We start from the raw sequence: 17,650 nt of genomic DNA, 5'->3' as shown, positions 1-17,650 counted from the left end.
TGGACAGAAAAGGCCAGGATCAGGAGCTAGTTTCCGTGGTCAACAAAGAAGGAAAAGGATGGCAGGTATAAGGCCTCTAGAAAACAGGCTTCATCATGAACCCAAGAGCAGCTGACCAGGTTTCTTTTCCAGGCATACTTTGTTTTGCTGCACTTCACAGATACTGCATTTTTTACAAACTAAAGGCTTTGTGGCAACCCCAAATCGAGTTAAGTCTATCGGCACCGTTCTTCCATCAGTATCTGTTCACTTCGTGTCTCTGTGTCACGTTTTGGTAATTTTCTCAATATTTCAAACATTTCAATTATTTTATTTGTCACAGTAATCTGTGATCAATAATCTTTGATGATACCATTGCAGCGAAGATTGTTGAAATGACAACAAAGGATTTAGAATATTACATAAACCTAGCTGATAAAGCAGTGGCAAGGTCTGAGAAGACTGACTGGGAAAGAAGTTCTACTACAGATAAATGCTATCAAACAGCACTGCATGCTACAGAAAAATCATTTGAGAAAGAAAGTCAATCACAGATGTCTTATTTTAAGAAATTGCCACAGCCACCCCAACCTTCAGCAACCACCACCCTGATCAATCAGGAACCAACAACATGGAGGCAGACCCTCCACAAACAAAAAGATTATGACTTGATGAAGGCTCAGATGATGGTTAGCATTTTTAGCAATACCAATACAGTATTTTTAAATTAAGGGTTATACATTGTTTTATAGACAATGCTATTGCACACTTAATAAACTTTTATATGCACTGGGAAACCAAAATATTTGTGACTTGCTCTATTATATTCATTTTATCATGGTGATCTGGAACCAAACCCACAATATCTCCAAGTATGCCTGTATTGTTTCCAGGCTTTGCTCTGGACCTGGCACATTTTTTAAGCACATTATATCTGCCCAGTAGCATAGCTCTGAGTACAACAAGCAATGGGACTTAAAATTTAACTTTCCCACCATACACATGCAGACCTCAAAAATGAGCACACATGCCTACAGCATAATCATGGTACAAGTTTAAAAGAGGGTACCCAGGAATGCCAGTGGCTAGAGCAAACCTGTTCAGTATAACCACTTCATTTTACTCCCAGCACCCTTCTCCTCCCACCCGCTTCAACCTTCTATAAGGTCAACTGCTAACATGGCCATCATTTATGTTACTGTAAGAAGGACCCCAAGATTCAAGCACTTACTCTGCCACTCATCAGCTACAGAACAATGAAAACCCTAACATTCAACATCTTTGAGGCCTAGAATCTTATAATAAAAAATGTAGAAAACGCTATTTTCTTGGGTTTTGCAGAGGAAAAGAAGACTAAGTGAAAGACTCTCTGAGCAGAAACCTAGAAGAAAAGTAGTCACCAGGTAAAGAATGCCAGAAGTGGTCTGCAAGGCAGGTCATACACCAGGCGACTTAAAGAGAAGAGCCTCAAACGCAAAGAAAAATGATTTTTTTTAAAGTAAGGTTTTATTTTAAGGAAATTAGATGAGCTCAAACACCAAAACGCTCGAAACAGGGTTTCTCCAGCTGTGCCACTCCAGGCTTGGTGGCAAACTTGTCTACCCCAGATGTATCTCCGCAGGACTCAAAGGCCCAAAGACTGTCTCGGAGATGGCAGTGTTAGAACAGTTTCTGGGCTGAAATAAAGCCCCAATTCCACAGGCTCCAGCATCCAATGCACAAACAACTCTATTAGAGACTCATCTATAAACACTTTGTCTCCATTCTTTCTACAGATCCTGTAGCCAGTGTTCCCATGGATCCTCTGTTAAACTACTACTCTGCCCACTGCCAAAAATACATGGGGGTAATGGTGATGGGGGGGAAAGGTAAGACTGTAAACTTTTCAAAAGAACAGAAAAATTGGTTATGTTAATAGAAATTTTTAAAATTACAACATTGAAGTTTAAAATGTAGTATTATCATGCTAAAATACCCTAGGATGTTGTAGGATTTCTTTAATAAAAACTGGCCACATATAAATTGGCATCTTCCAACCCAATTCTCAATTTCAATCTAATTTTATAACACTGTTTGTTATTCTGCTAAAGGAAAGAATTTAACATAAGCACATTATAAAACCCAGTCATGTAGGTACAGTCACCTGAGCATCACATGATACTCTCCTGAGGCTGTCTGTCTCCAAAGGTGACATCTGGTCAGCCACTAGGATGAAATGTTTAGAACTCTGGTTCCCACTAACAAAAATGAACAAGAATAAATTTTAAACAGAGGCTGACCTCATCCAGGAGATGGAGAAAATGGACTGAAGAGAAGATTAATAAAAGATGATAATGGAAACGAATGATCTAGGCCCACATACCAGATACAAGATGCCCTGCCCAGATGAAGTCGCCATCAACTGAGCATCTGCTCCCACAGAGACCAGGTGCCAGAGGGAAAACACTACCTTTGACTCCTCCCTTTCGCTCTGCCCTCTGACCTCCAAAAATACCCAAGATTCAGACAGCGGCTGCTACCTTCCTCAGATGTGGACACGGTCTCCAGGGATTTTTTCCCAATAAACAACTATCTGTTACCAAAAGGTCAACAAAGTCAAAAGCTTTCAATGAAAAGATTTATTTGATTTCCAAAGAACCCCTTTCTCATTTCACTTCTTTACCTCTTTTCCTATTCCTGCTCAGGCCGAGTTGAGTACACAGGAGCTCAATTTCAGCCCAAGGCAGCGACTCTGAACTTAAACAGAAGGGGGGGGAGGGGGTGGCTGTGAAGGAAAACAAAGAGGTCAGTGGTGAAAAAGAAAATGTGTGTGTACACGTGGGCATGTGTGCTTCTAAGCAAAGCCTTACATACTAGGTCACGACGCAAGCCAAGACTTGGCAGCTCCCACTGCCAAAGTCAACATGTTCTGGACACCCAGCCTCCACATTTGGTTTCCTTAGAGTGAGATTCAGAGGAAGGGTGGCAGTCACCTGGCCTAAGGCTCGGGACTCCATGCTGGCGCTGCAGCCAACGCTGTGAACATGTGCAGGGCCACACCACAAAGACCCTGCCCTCCCTGACCTCTGGCACTTGCTGGTACAATCATGGGCCCAGAGACTGGACCACTGTTCTGCTCTGCCTCTCTTTCAAACTTGCTACCCGGGCCAACGCTTAGCTCCATCTTTAGTATCCCTCACACAGCTGGGAGGAACCTCAGTGGCAACTAAGAGATGGTGCAGACTGATCTGGCTGGACCAAACACAGCATCTTCACATTCAGAATAATGTACACTACAAGCCCCACAACCGCCCTTTTTTTTTTTTTTTTTTTTTGACATTAAGAACATCCTAAATCCCTTCTCCCAACAGGCAACACAAGTAACAATCAAATTACCTATTCTAGAGTGAAGAGACTAAAATTCTCAGCAAGCCCATCATGAAAATGCCTCCTGACTCTGTTCCAGCCAATCCCCAGACACAGTCCCACCATCACACTTTCCTCCTGCAACCTTTTCCCTCCCATCAAGATCAAGTGGGCTGCACAAAGAACTTCCTGTAGCAAACATTTTTAAGCTGTACAGAGCCCTCTTTCCCTGAGTTACATTCAGCAAGGCACCGTAGGAAGAGAATGTGATTCTCGGTTTTGTTCCAGCAGTTAAGTTCAGCTCAATTTTTACAGAACTTATGGAACATCTACTCCAAGCCAGGATACAGGCAAATCTCTTCATCCTCAAATACAAAAATAGGGAAATCCCTTTAGCCAGCTTTAAAATGTGATGGTATTAAAAAGTAAAATAAATAATGACGCCAGGAGAATATCTGTAGTTAACAATGAAAGGAAAATAACAGCAATATTATAACCCTCAAATGATTATGAACAGCCCGCGAATCCTTCTCAGTCTCAAGCAGGTAATCTCTACATGCCTTCCTTCCCCATGCAGTAGAGAATCACAGAGCCCAGAGGCCCATTCCAGCTAGAAACTTCCAGACAACCTGAACTCACAGTGTTTGCACAACTACTGTTGGGAAGCGCTTCCCTTCTGCTCTGACCTGCCTACTTTCCAAACTCTCTCCCTGGCACATGAGCTCCTACCAATTCAAATATCTTGGAATAAGAAGACCAAAGTTCTACTAATCAGCAAGAGCTGAGCTGGGGAAACTAGCACTTCTGGGGAAAAGTGTTTAAATACAATTGCCAACTTTTATATATTAACCAAAAAAAATGTATTTAATGAAATCTAACTTAAATGATATCTAATATTCTGTACTTTATATGCGGTTTAGAGAAACTTAGCCAAAGAATATTCCCCAGAACCCTAAAATTACAATAAAAATTCATTATACTCAAAAATTCAGTTAACTGTATTGGCGTAACAAGCTATGCACATTTCTTTGATAATGAAATGAAGTATGCTTTATCTAACTTTAAATCCTAAAAAGAAAAAAAACTCTTTGTTAAAAATGCAAATAAATTAGCATTAGGACATACATGTTTCTTATAACCTGCATATCCAACCCAGCCCACTGCGTAGACCATGGTATCCACATGTGCCCTGACCAGGAAGGTACCTAATGGCCAACTAGTACCTGGGGTGATGGCAAGGTCAGAGAGAATCATCAGTCCTACCATACAAGTGGGAGCAGAGGAATCTGCCTAGTGAGAGCTTTTCTCTCTGCTTCAATATCAGATGGCAAAGCATCCTCCCTCCCCATCCCCTCCAAGCTTGTTGCTCAGGCAGGACCCTGTCACTACCACTCTACCTGCCGCCCCCATTGTCACCAGCATATAAACATCAGGTAGAAAGGGACTAGGTTCTGTTGCTAACAAGACTTCCAGTCCCCGAGCTCTCAGGGATGGAGTGTCGAGTGTCAGGGGTGCATAATTCTCTCTCTACAGGGAGCACAGCCTGCTCAGAGTACACTGGGTCAGCATCGCATCCAGGGACACTGAGAGACTATGCATATTACTTTTCCCCATGCCTTACAAAGTCAACATTTCAACAAATCAAAAAGTGATCACCTTTCTATTTTAAATAGAGATGTTCGATTAAAAATATAAACCATTAAATCTAAGCCTCCATTCATATAAACAACACTGGCTTTATTATTATAACATGCCACTTTCAGAAACCATTTTGTTTTTAGAAACATAATTCAAATATCCTGATTTACCTTAAGTGTGAATGTAACATTCATATGCCACCTAAGAGGTCAGTCAGTGGCGGAAAACCATTCTCATCAGCAGCCGGGCCTCACTCACTCTGACTCTCATATCTACTCACTCAACTAAACTTGGTGAAATGTGTGCCATCAAGAGCCATTTCAATCTCATCACTTGTCTAGAAAGGACTTGACCCTTCTGCTTTACCAAGAAAAATGTTAACAAAGTGAGAATTACATCAGCTGTCAGCTGAAACTAGAGTTTTATGCTATCGAAAGGCTTTTTTTTTTAAGCTAAATCTAATCAGTTTAAAGCTTCTATTTTCATGGTGCTCTATATTCATAAACAGTGTCACTTAATCTCTAAAGAAACTTGAAGATGGGTATCACCATTACCACATTCATAAGGGGAAAAACCAAGGCTCACAGGATTGAAGACATAGGCCCGAAGTCACAGAGCTAGCACCAGTCACCACAGACAGCCATACCTAGAATAATTCAAGGCAGGACCAACACAGAATCCACCCAAACTGAGCCCCTAAATGATATCCAGATGGGAGATGAGCACACAGTAAGTAGTAAACACTAAAGGAGCTTTAACAAGCTCATCTCTGTCAGAAAAGGTAATTTTAATCTGATCGAAATGGCTCACATTCTACTTTACATGGTCAAAATGAAAATTTAAAATAGTGAATAATATGAACAACGATGAAAAATTATTAGAGAATATGCAAAATAATTCTATTTTTTAAAATGTACCTTTTAATGCCAGGAAATATAATGAAGGGTAGACCTCAGCTGCTCAACACTGCTACAGCCCCTGCCCCCTGGTCCCTGCTCTCACACACTGGGGCCGCCACTGACCCAGGAGCAGACCTACCTGCTGGACAGTCAAAACAGCACCTCATATTAATAAGAATCTTTATGTTTATTCAATCCAAACACTGTAGATTTTTTTTTAAAGACTATTATCAATATTAACTGAATATTTATGGTTCACTAAAGTGATAAATGGCATTAGATACCTTGAATTATTACTGTGTTATGGTCAAAAAAGCAAATCTTTCAAATGTCGAAAACTTTCTAAACATTTAACACCTCCATTGCTCTCAATCCACCAGACCAATTGGGCCAACCCAAGAATCTGGTAACTTGTTTTCTTTAATCAGGAATCATCGAATACTTATTAAGAATTTAATTTGTAATTTAAAAATTAAAACATTATTTTTTTTAAAAAAGAAGCTATTTTAAGCAACATTTTGTTTTTCCTTGTTATAAATTAAACCAATATTACAGTTTCTAAAAAAGGCAAAGCCAAGCCTGCAGGCGTGGGTCTCTCCTGGACCTAGTCTCTCAATGGCTGCCCCACTGCTTATGACAACCAAGCTGAGTCCACATGCACGTCCTGGTAAGCATTGCCAAGGTGTGACAAAGCCCACCATTATCCCACCTAGTCACCAACACCCCTAACTGGCTGAGCTGGCTTCTTTCAAACTGTTAATCATCCTGTAGATTAAGAGAAGACAATTCTAGGCCTACTGCCAGAGACATCTAAGATCTCTTTTCCATCAAACCTTATCTCCATTTTCAAGAAAACTATTTAAGTCAACGAGACCAGCCAGGTACATTTCAAAGTGGCCTCATTCAAGGAAGTAGCAGGAAACATTTCCTTAATGTCTGCTGGGAACAACACCACAAAATAGATAATACATTTTGGACTGTCTGCTTTAAAACACTAATACCTGGCCGACACATGAAAAACCAAAATGAACCAAGAGTTTCCCTTCCAATTGTTATCAACCCACATATCAGAGGAAATAAAGTATATGCCAAAGAAGGGCTTTGTCCTGGAGTAAAAGATGCTCAAGTCAAACCTGAGACCACAGTCTTTAAGGAAGACTCCAAATATCTGCCAGTTAAGTCCCAAGCGAAGAAAAAGAGTCATGGCAACCTAGCAAAATTATCCCTCCCATTCCTTACCCACCGACCACACCATACATACTGGCCTCAAATTCCTAATGACATCATGGAGTAGCTACCAAGACTACTCAGCAGCTCCTCACTGCCCAGACAGACAAGACACCAGACGAGAGCACAGAACCTTCATGCAAAGTGTTAATGCAGAACACAGAGAGCACAAAACAGGCGAGCACAAGGTCCAGTGGTCTCCAGACCACTTGGGGATGGAGCAAGTAAGATAAAGTTGAGAAGAAACTTCCTTCACAGGCCCAGCTACCAATCTGATTAATTTTTCTGCAGAATTCCTCACTGGGATGCTGTTTATTAACCCACACGGCTCACTACCACCACTCTGAAACATCCTCATCTAGGTGAAATCCACAACAAAATTCAAAACACTTAGTCAAAAGTGTCAAGCTCAAGAAAACAATTTGGAGACTGAAGCATTATTTTGACACTCTTTTTTACAAACCAATGAAAATAAACACAAATTGATGAAAGACAATGCAATAAAATATTTACCGATTCCATAGCTGAAAGTCGATGTCGATGAGGGCTGTATATTAAATCCAATAAAGGGTGTGTCCAGAGCAGTACTGTGTATATTCTGAAACAAGAGTAAAGTTAGATTAGGTAAATAATTTCTACTTCAGTTCTATTTACAATTTATCCCTCTCCATTTGGACCAGCCATTTATTCCATTACAACCTTTCTTAATTTTGCTTAACTCCAGATAATCAAAAAATTTTTAAGATGTTTGTCTGTCTGATTTTGAGTTATAAAGGGAGAGTAAAGTCCAGGGAAAGAGACTCACACCTGATTATTTGTTTTAGGGCACTATCCAAATGGAAGTTTTGTGTCTGTTTTCAGAAATTGTTCCTAGAAACCAGTGCCCAGAAAGGCCAGGCTAAGGTGAACCTGTCATTCTCCCCAGAGCAAGAGCCTCAGGACTGGGACCCTGGAGGAGCCGTTCACACATTTTTCTCCTTACATGTAATAGAGATCTCACAATTACTAAAACTGATAAAGTGATGCATTTTGCATCCTCTGCAGACTTCCTTTCACACTCAGAATAAAACCCAAACTCTCCCTTTTGCTCACAAAACTCCGACTGCCCACCTTTCTGCCTCCCACAGCCTCCATCTCCACCTCCCAGCTCCGTAAGGCCTCTACTTGGAAGGCCCTCAACGTGAGCACCGCGCACATTGTCTCTTCCATTTTGTCTGTGCTCCCTGGTGCCTCTCAACGGGACATTCCTGACTACCCTATATCTACCCCACACCCCTCGATCTCTCCCTCATTCTACTTAGAAATTCATTCTCAAAGAGAAAGGACCATAAATCAGATCAATGTTCTTCATTTGACTCCAGTTCAGAAACATGATTCTAGCACCCTACCGTGCATTTGAGTTCCTCCCAACAACTCAGGAGAAGCAGGAAGATCAGGACAACCCAGGAGGGCCTGCACGTTTTGTAAACATGATTAAGAAATGTTGTCTGGGGGTAGCTGGATACTATGGTGAGCACACAGTGCCAAAGCCTACAGAGCAGAGAAGCCCATTCAACAAGCTGCCTCCCTCTAATTCATTCCTGACAGAGATAGTCCACACATAAACAATCTCTTTATTAATTACTGAACTACAACTATATGTATCAACATAACCAAATCTCAAAGGTCTGAGGGATATATTGTATTTGTGTCTTTCAAAAGCACAAGAAACTTAATATATTTGATTTACTATGTACACAGTAAAACGTCAATGAAAAGCAAGTAATTATGAAATATAAAGCTCAAAATAATGGTTCCTCTTGGGGGGGAGGGGCAGGTATACCAACTGGGAAGAGCACCCAGAAGTTTCAACAGTATTGGTAAAGCAGGGACGGCTGGAGTACAGGGTACGGGGAGCTGGTTTTCATATTTATACCATAATAATCCCTGCAACTCACATGATATACTAGCTACAGTCTTCCAAAACTCTGTAACAGAGGCTGCATGCTCCTCGTCCCCTCTGCTGCACTGACAGGGAGTAGAAAGAACAAAGCAATGGCCACATCACATGAAAGCCAGGCTAATCCCTGGCCCCTAAATTATACAACTGGTCACACTTCCATTTTGTGTAATTAACTGAAATAATTTATTTCTATCATTCATAACCACAAATTTAAGGGTACATAGACAACTAAAAACATTTTCACAAAAATCAAACATTTTTACAATTACAATGTAGCAAGTTCAACAATTTGAAGGTGAATCCAAAGTCTAATATCAAAAAACAAAAAACAAAAACAAATGACAAAATATACAATCTGCCAAAACAACTATAAAATATAGATTTTATTTAGAAACCTCTCAAACTTCCTATACCCAAGAAATTAAATCAAGTAACCTTGTCATGTGAACACAATAACACTGCCACTAAGAAAGGGAGAAATTATACTGCAGTATCATGGTGGGGGGGCGGGGCGCGGAGGGGAGACGGACTGAATAAAACTATAAAATCTCCCAGGAGTGCTTTAAGATCTTTAAGAATAAAACAGACTACCATTCACGGAGGGGGAAAAAAACATTCGCACCCATTTTTCCAATCCCATCTAAACATCAAGCTCTCTTCTATCTCCAAACACATCCGTGAGGGAAATGTAGAATCAGGCAGAGAAACACACGCAGATAGGAAATAAGAAAGAAGGTTCTCAGGACATGGTGTTTTTTATGAAGCAGAAGTCCCAGGTTCTCCATTCGCACTGGTTTCCTGACCTGTGCTTACAGGTGTGTGTGTGTTCTGCAAACATGGAGTAAGATTTCTCTATCCTTATATTCCTACACAGTATTTTTCAAAGCTGACATTAACCTCAAGGGCTATCAAAACCAAATGTGAAAAAACAGCTTCCTGTCACAACTCAGTTTTAGAGAAAAGCAACAAGTATGTCACTAAGCTTTTGAAAGTTCCTATAAAGACAGTAACAGAACACAGAGTATATGGTGATTGTCTACAACAGGACTACAGCAAATAATATCTACTGTTAACTTTTCTGAAGAAAACCTGAGGTCCCTTCAATCCAAGGTTTCTCAAACTCAGCACCACTGATATTTCTGGACATGTCATTCCCTGTTGTCTTGGGCACTGGAGGGTATTGAGCAGCACCCCAGCCTCTCCCACTAGACACAAGGAGCAATCACCCACCCAGAATGTCACCAATACTGTCACAAGTCTCCTGAGAGTAAAATCACCTGTGTAGAGAACCAGTGCTCTAATCCACCTGCTAGTTTACACTTAAGGAAACTGTAGCCCAGATTAGGTTGAGTGGGGTAAAAATTAAGTTTTTAGTTGTATAAGGTCATGCAGGGAATTAAAAGCAGGCTGGAAACAGAGTCCACATCTTCTAAATCCTAAAGCTCTTTTTGTTCTAAGGGAAAATACTTTAGTAATTGACTCAATTATTTCTGGAAGACAATACAAGTTAAGAGCCTCTAAAATATTTATACCATTTGACAAAGTAAACTCATTTCTGGAGACTATATGTTGAAGAAATATTCTAAGATATAAAAAGAAAAGCTTCACATAGCATACCTGTTCACATCAAAAACACCACAACTAAAATCAAGCTACATTTTCAAACAGAAATGTACCAGACTACACTTTTTACTGCCAGGTTATAGCTACATTAGCTACCAGCCCAAAAATAGATCACTGGGGACAGAGTGAGACACAGACATGGAGACATAAACAGTCAGTGTCTAATACAGCTGGCAAGTGACCAGTGAGAGGAGGAAGAACTATTCAATAGATGGTACAACTACCCATCCGTGTCTGGGGTTGATTGAGGCCGTCATGGACATGAAACCTCACCACGAATTCATCTAAAGCAACAAGGAGATGTTTCCACCAATGCAACTGGCAATATAGACAAGATGATAATCACAAGCGCTGATGAAGTTTGATGTATATACTTTGTGTAAGAAAAATGACAAATTTTGAGAAAAATTAGGCAATATCTTTAACATTAGTTATCTCTGGATCAATTCAAGATTTTAAATTTTTCTTTCTACTCCAATATCTAACCAATTCCTTTAAGGAGCTGGGGGCTACATTTGGGGTAGCAAAAAAACTTTTTAAAAAATTACCAAGAAATACCATGATATTCACATTAACTCAACCTCATCTTGCTTCTGCATAAAATTTACATCAGAACGCTGGCCTTCCTTTCTTTTTTTTTCTGCTATATGACAGGAAACAGTGTTGCTTTTACTCAGGCTCTCTATGAAAAGCCTGCATGCACACGGTCTCTAGCATAGAATCACAACCTAATCAGGACCGTGCATACACTTTATTATTATTTCGGGGTGGGGGGAGTCAAAAATTACTGTTTTTAACCACAGAAAGTCATACTTTTCTCCTCTAATGGAAGCCCAAGTTTTAAAAGATTGTCCTTATACAACTATATATATTTAATTCACTTCCATTCTTATTAATCAAAGACCTATAATCACTAATCATAGTTTTTGATCAACATAAGATGAGCAATTTTTTACACCTATCTTGATATAATTCCAATGAATATTAAAAAAAAACTTATGATATCTTCAGGTTGGTCTGCACACCATTCTTTCAGATTTACAATTTTCACTCTGGATTTTAAAATCCCTTCTTTCCTTCCTTTTACCACCTTTCCACATGCCTTCTTTACATGCCCAGGAATAAGCAAAAGCCTGGTCTTACTACACTGGCCTTGGCCCACAACACAGGTCTCAAAACAGCCATAGAACCAATTTCTCAATTACAACTGTGGAACTACAATTCTCATTCGCAGAAAGTAGGCTGAATGGGTACGTTCACATTCAAACCACTAACTATGGAGACCAGTGCAGGGCAGGCACGCCACATACACTGGTTGACAAAACCAGCACAACTACACCAGAATGTTGGTCACACCCAAAGAGCTGCAGGACTGAGACAAATTGTTTTTTTCCTTTCCTACTTCCCACAGAAAAGAGGCAGTGTGTCTTTCATGAAGTACTGTGAACAGAGAAGCAGAGGGCTGGGTTTTAAGAAACCAGTGCAGAATTATGGCTTTCTTGATAAGTAAATACTTTTTCAGTAAGTTCAAACACATGCACAGAGAGGGCAAGAGATGTGTCTCGAAGTCTGCACACAGAAAAGCTAAATCCAGCAGCAATGCCAACACTCACGGCAGAACACCTACTGCCTTCCAAGTACCAGACTGAGCTATTTGAGAATGCCATTTTTGTAGGTTGAAAATGGACCAATGCCCTCCACAAAACGTTCATAGCAGTTTTATTCACAATTGCCAAATGCTAAATTGACGTCTAGAATCAGCCCAGATGTCCTTCAACAGGTGGACAGTTAAACTGTGGTCCATACACACCACGGAACAGCACTCGGCAACAAAAAGGAAAGGAGGTATTGATACAGCAATAACTGGGATGGATCAAAGGGATCAAGCTGAGTGAGCAAAGCCAACCCTAAAAGTTTATGTTTACATGATTCCACTTATATGACTTTCCCTTACGACAAAATTTTATAAATGGAGGACAAATTAGTGGTTGCCAGGGTTAGGGACGAGGGTGAGAAGATAAGGCAGAAGGGCGGTGGGTAAGGTTATAAAAAGCAACAGGAGAGGCCCTCGTGGTGATGGTGGATACAGGGACCTGGACATGTGATAAAATATTGCATGCACGCACGCACTCTCACACACACACACACACACACACACACACACACACACACACACACACACACAGAGCATGAGTGAAACTGGGGCAATTCGAGTATGACTCGTGGACTGTATCCGTGTCGATATCTTAGTTATAATGTACTATAAGTTCTGCAAAATACTATCGCTGGAAGAAACTGGGCAAAGTAGACAAAGGCTCGCTATTATTTATTACAACTATATGAATCTACAATGACCTAAAATTTTTTAAAGGGTCTAATATTGGCAATTTCATATTTGACCTAATATTAATTTAATCCTCACAGCAACCCCATGTGGTAGGTATCTTTATTATCCCCACTTTTCAGATGAGAAATCTGAGGCCCTGAGAGGGTGAGAAACTTAGCCAAGGTCCTGCATTAACTATTAGGGACAGGACTAAAGCCCAGACTGGCTGGCCCTAGCGCCCACACTCAATCACTCAATCAATCAATCAATCAATCAATCTCTCTACAGGAGTGAGTCTTCACATTTTGGGTGCTCTCTCTCTCTACTGGAAATGGAAAATATGACTATGAATGCTTTTCTCATTATAGCTTTAAAAATCTTAAAATGTAACCTTAAAGAAATTCAGTGGACACTGTTTGAAGACCACTGATCTGGCCTCGTCTGATTTTAAAGTTTTGTCACAGAAAGATACAACAGACTAAAATCTACCTGCACATGAGCCACAAAACATTCCTCCCCTGACATTGTCAAGAGCCTACAATTCCCAAGTCTCATTCTGCTGTGGGAGTGAAGGAGGCACTACCTGTCATCTCTGGCCAGGGCTATTATCCTGACCTTGACCTTCTTCCAGGGAAACAAAGATGTAGGGTTTTGTTTTGTTTTGGAGCTGGTATTTGTATTTTGGTTTAGGATGGGTGCTATTTGTTACCATTTTCTTTGTCTGAGTGAGCAAGAAGGCTCAAGGTGAATAAAGGTAATTAAGCAAACTTTAGCAATGATATGAGGTGGGAAAGAAGCTGGAAGGAAAGCGAATGCTCTTCATATAGCTTCTTTCTTCAGTTCAAATGCTTTTTTTTTTCACCACAGGACAAAGCAACAAAGAAATAGAAGATTAATGTTTCAAGACAATTCTCTTTATGCCCCTTAACAGAAGAAAATGCAGTTAACAGATGAACAATGAGCAGAAAGAGGGGATGATCTGACACAACTGCCACCCTTTCTCCACAACTGTGCTGACAGTAATTAAACACCACAAACCTGAAGCTCCAGTCCAAAGTGAACCATCTCATGTTCATGCTACCAAATCCAGAGGAATGACAGAAAATGATTTTTTATATATATTTTTAAAATAAATACATGCACAGCTATAAAGAAAAACCAAAAGGAGAAACTCTACAAATCAGAAACTAGGAATTCCTGAAAATTAAGAGGATAAAACGTGAATTCAAACTAGAAAAAGTGACTAAGAGCAGACTGTGAAAACAGGACCCTGTTTAACAAAAGACTGGGCTCGCACCCAGTGTCCTGACTCTACAAAATATTAACCAGAGCTGACTTCCAACCTGGAAGGAAGTCCACAGCTCTTAAGTTCACAAGCTCCGACTCCCTAACTCACCCTCAATATACTAAGCCACAATAATGAACAACTGTTTAGACACCACACACACTTGAAATTCTGATTAAGTCATAAAACGGTCCCCCCCCTCCGAGTCTAAGTCAGGAAACAGATTATCAACGTCTCCAGCTCTTAGTAAAGTCACAGAATGGCAAATCAGCATCATGCTATAAGTGCAAAACTCAAAAGAAAACATGAATATGCTGTGGTCTGTCCATCTCTGAAGTACACTGTTGGCCTCACCATTTTGTGATTGGGGTCATAGACACTGGAAATACACAAGATAACAGCAATCGGTGCTGGGCTTTTATTTCATTAGTGTGAAGCACCTACAGAACGATCACTTATTTGCAAGTTCTCACAACACATCTTACAAAATCCCTTGCAAGTGCTCTACATTCCCTCCTCTTGAAAATTCATGTAAGGCAAGACTTGTAGTGACTAAAGCAGTAATGTACCAACCACAGACCGGACAGAGACACAGACAGGAAATTAAAACCTACCATCAGTGGGACACAATTAAAGCTTTAACTAAATTGGGTTGTCCAGCTCAAAAAGGATGTAAAACCCTAAAGAATTTACACAAAACTATTACAGTCAATATATAGTGTAGCACAGCAAGGTTGTAGAATATAAGATCAACATACAAAAAAAAAATTGTGTTTCTATACACTAGCAATGAACAATCTGAAAAGGAAATTAAGAAAACTATGCCATTTACAACAGCATCAAAAAGAATAAAATATTTAGGAATTATTTTAACTAAAGAGTTGCAAGACTTGCATACTGAAAACTACAAAACAATGCTGAAAAAAATTATAGAAGACCTAAAAATAAATAGGGAAAATCCTGTGTTCATGGATGGAAGACTTGATATTGTTAAACTAGCAATATTCCCCAGAGAAACAAACAGATTCATTATGATCCCAACTGCTTTTTCCAAAACTGGACAAGTGATCCTAAAATCCACATAGAACTGTCATAAATGCTTTCTTTTAAACATCTTATATACTGCAGCTTACAGAACTATAAAAGTTTTCCTAAAATTTTTTTAGACAAAGAAGACACAGCTGAAATATCTACTACTTCTATGCTGCCAGGTTTTTTCCTAAAAGGACGATAAAATTTTAAGGGGAGGGGACGTCAGATTATTAATCTTTAATAATAATAAAAAAAATTAAAAAAGGGATTTGATATTCCCTAAAACTCCTTTACTTCTAAAAATTTAAGACTGTAGACATCACTTTCCCTAAATGTGTACTGTTCTTTTCGTTTAGAATGTGAACCCAACAGCAAAAATTTATACAGTTTAACAATTAAGATACAATGAATAAGCTGTAAACGGGGGGATAGGGGTTGGGAAAACAGCAGGAAGGATACACAACTTTTGTTATCACAGAACTGAAATGGAGCTGAAGCAAGCAAATTCTCAACTCTGATGTTCAGACATTTTAGTATATGGCAGCTGAGTTGTTTCCATGTCATGAGGACAAAGTTTAACAACTGTCTGTTGAATGAATGACTTATTAACAGGTGTTCTATCCCAGTCCTGCTGGATATGTCTACTCCCCTAAAGCACTGCTTCTCTAATTTCACTAATGCATACTGATGTCCAGCCACTGGAATGAAAGAAACATCACCAAAACGAATTAAACTGATTTCTTAAGACAAACAAAAAGAGTTTGTTTCCACATATGGTATCTTTTTCAAATTTCTATTTGGAAATCATAATGTATTTTAGTGTTAACTGTACTCATCCACTTCTACTTTCTCTCACATCATGAATGGAGCCCCTGTAACCACTGGGAATAGGTGCACGGGCTGAGAAAGAGAAGTAGCTCACCGAGAAGTTAACCTAAGCTCCATCCAAGCCTTTCAGCAAAGTCTTCACCTAACAAAGCCATCTTGACACACAGAGTTTACAGCCAACTCTGTTCTCCCATTAACTTTTAACAGAAGCCTCCAGAAGCTGCCACTCAAAATCTGACTTATTATTAAGAATTGTTTACAGAACTCAAGTAGCAAAGGTGAAGTATATAAAATAAGTGAAAGCAAGCTGACCAAAGTGTGTGTGACTTGATATATAATGTATTTACTGTTTGTATAAGCTCTGACATATCCAAGCATCTGGAAGGGTCCTGGCACTGGTCCCCACTACACACCTGAACTGTTCATACACTGTCTCATTTAATCCTCACAAAACCCTAACGGTAATATGATCATCTCCATGTTTCTGATGAGAAACTAGGTTCTGAGAAGCTGAATCATTTACCTCCAAGTCAGGATCAAATTCAAGCTTTAGAGCCTGTATCCACAGCAGTAATACACACCACCCACCTCCCCTCCATTCACAGCCTCTCAAGAGTGTTTTAAGTCTAAAATTGAAAAAGCCCTCCCCGACCCAACGTATTGGGCATGATGCTGGCACTTACAACAAGATAATTCATATCTCAGAAATCCAGGGCAGGCTTAGTTCATCCTCCTCCATCTAAACCAGGAACATAATGGACTCTTCCCCAACCTGGCCTCTCAGCAGCGTTCATCCTACCAACTGCTCTTCCCCAGGCTGACCTCACACCACTCCTGCTAACTCACTCTTTGTTTCCACTTCCTTTCACTGACTAGCTTTTCCTCTTCCACCTGCTCCTTAAGTGTGGTTTCCTTCACATTCTCCCTGGGCAATCTTATCTGCCTCTGTGGCTTTAATAACCATGCTATTAAACCCCAATTCCAGTCTCTAACTCAGAGCTCCTCATGGAACTCACAAAGTCCACCCATATCAGACACACACCCACACGCACACGGCCCTCAAGTCCATTATGACTGCTGTATTTTCTGCCCTAGTTCAGGATACCTCTGTCTAGACTATACCCCCAGTCACCAACCTGCTATCTCCTTCTCTCTCCCAATGAAAAGCAAGTTGACAAGTTCTGTCATTCTAGCTTCTAAACACTTTCTCCTCCCAATGCCACTGCCTTAATTCCTAATTCAGCAGTCTCAGTATTTCTTCAGCTATGTTATTATACAACTTATTAGCTCCATCTCCAACCACAGACACCAACTCATTCCTAGCACTGCTGAGAATTGAACTTGGCACATCTGAATCACCTGTTGATTCCTCACTCTCACCTATAGGAGTCACTGAGCTAACAAGAAACCCATTAGTTTTTTTCAGAGTTCCAACCCACAATGAGAAACGTTTTACATCATGATGTAGCACATAAAAACAAACAAATATGTAACTGAAGAAAAAGCTTCACAGGACAAAAACTGCC

General features: G+C 40.0%; 1 protein-coding gene across 9 annotated transcripts in view; it reads right to left on the bottom strand.

The window, feature by feature from the left end:
- ANKRD11 (ankyrin repeat domain 11) overlaps positions 1-17,650 on the bottom strand; it is a 199,414-nt gene that overhangs the window by 126,803 nt on the left and 54,961 nt on the right. For 6 of the 9 annotated variants that reach the window (XM_023537685.1, XM_023537689.1, XM_011371866.2 and 3 more), the window contains exon 2: positions 7,602-7,686. The gene's annotated coding sequence lies outside the window, so the exon portion shown is untranslated. Of the gene's footprint in view, positions 1-5,879; positions 6,004-7,601; positions 7,687-17,650 lie in introns of all 9 variants that reach the window. The other 3 variants (XM_023537683.1, XM_011371868.2, XM_023537684.1) reach the window with 2 other exon arrangements.

This window comes from Pteropus vampyrus, unplaced genomic scaffold, assembly GCF_000151845.1.
Source record: "Pteropus vampyrus isolate Shadow unplaced genomic scaffold, Pvam_2.0 Scaffold196, whole genome shotgun sequence".
NCBI lineage: Eukaryota > Metazoa > Chordata > Mammalia > Chiroptera > Pteropodidae > Pteropus > Pteropus vampyrus.
Note: the sequence above shows the minus strand (reverse complement) of the source record. Positions and strands in the feature narration are given on the sequence as shown.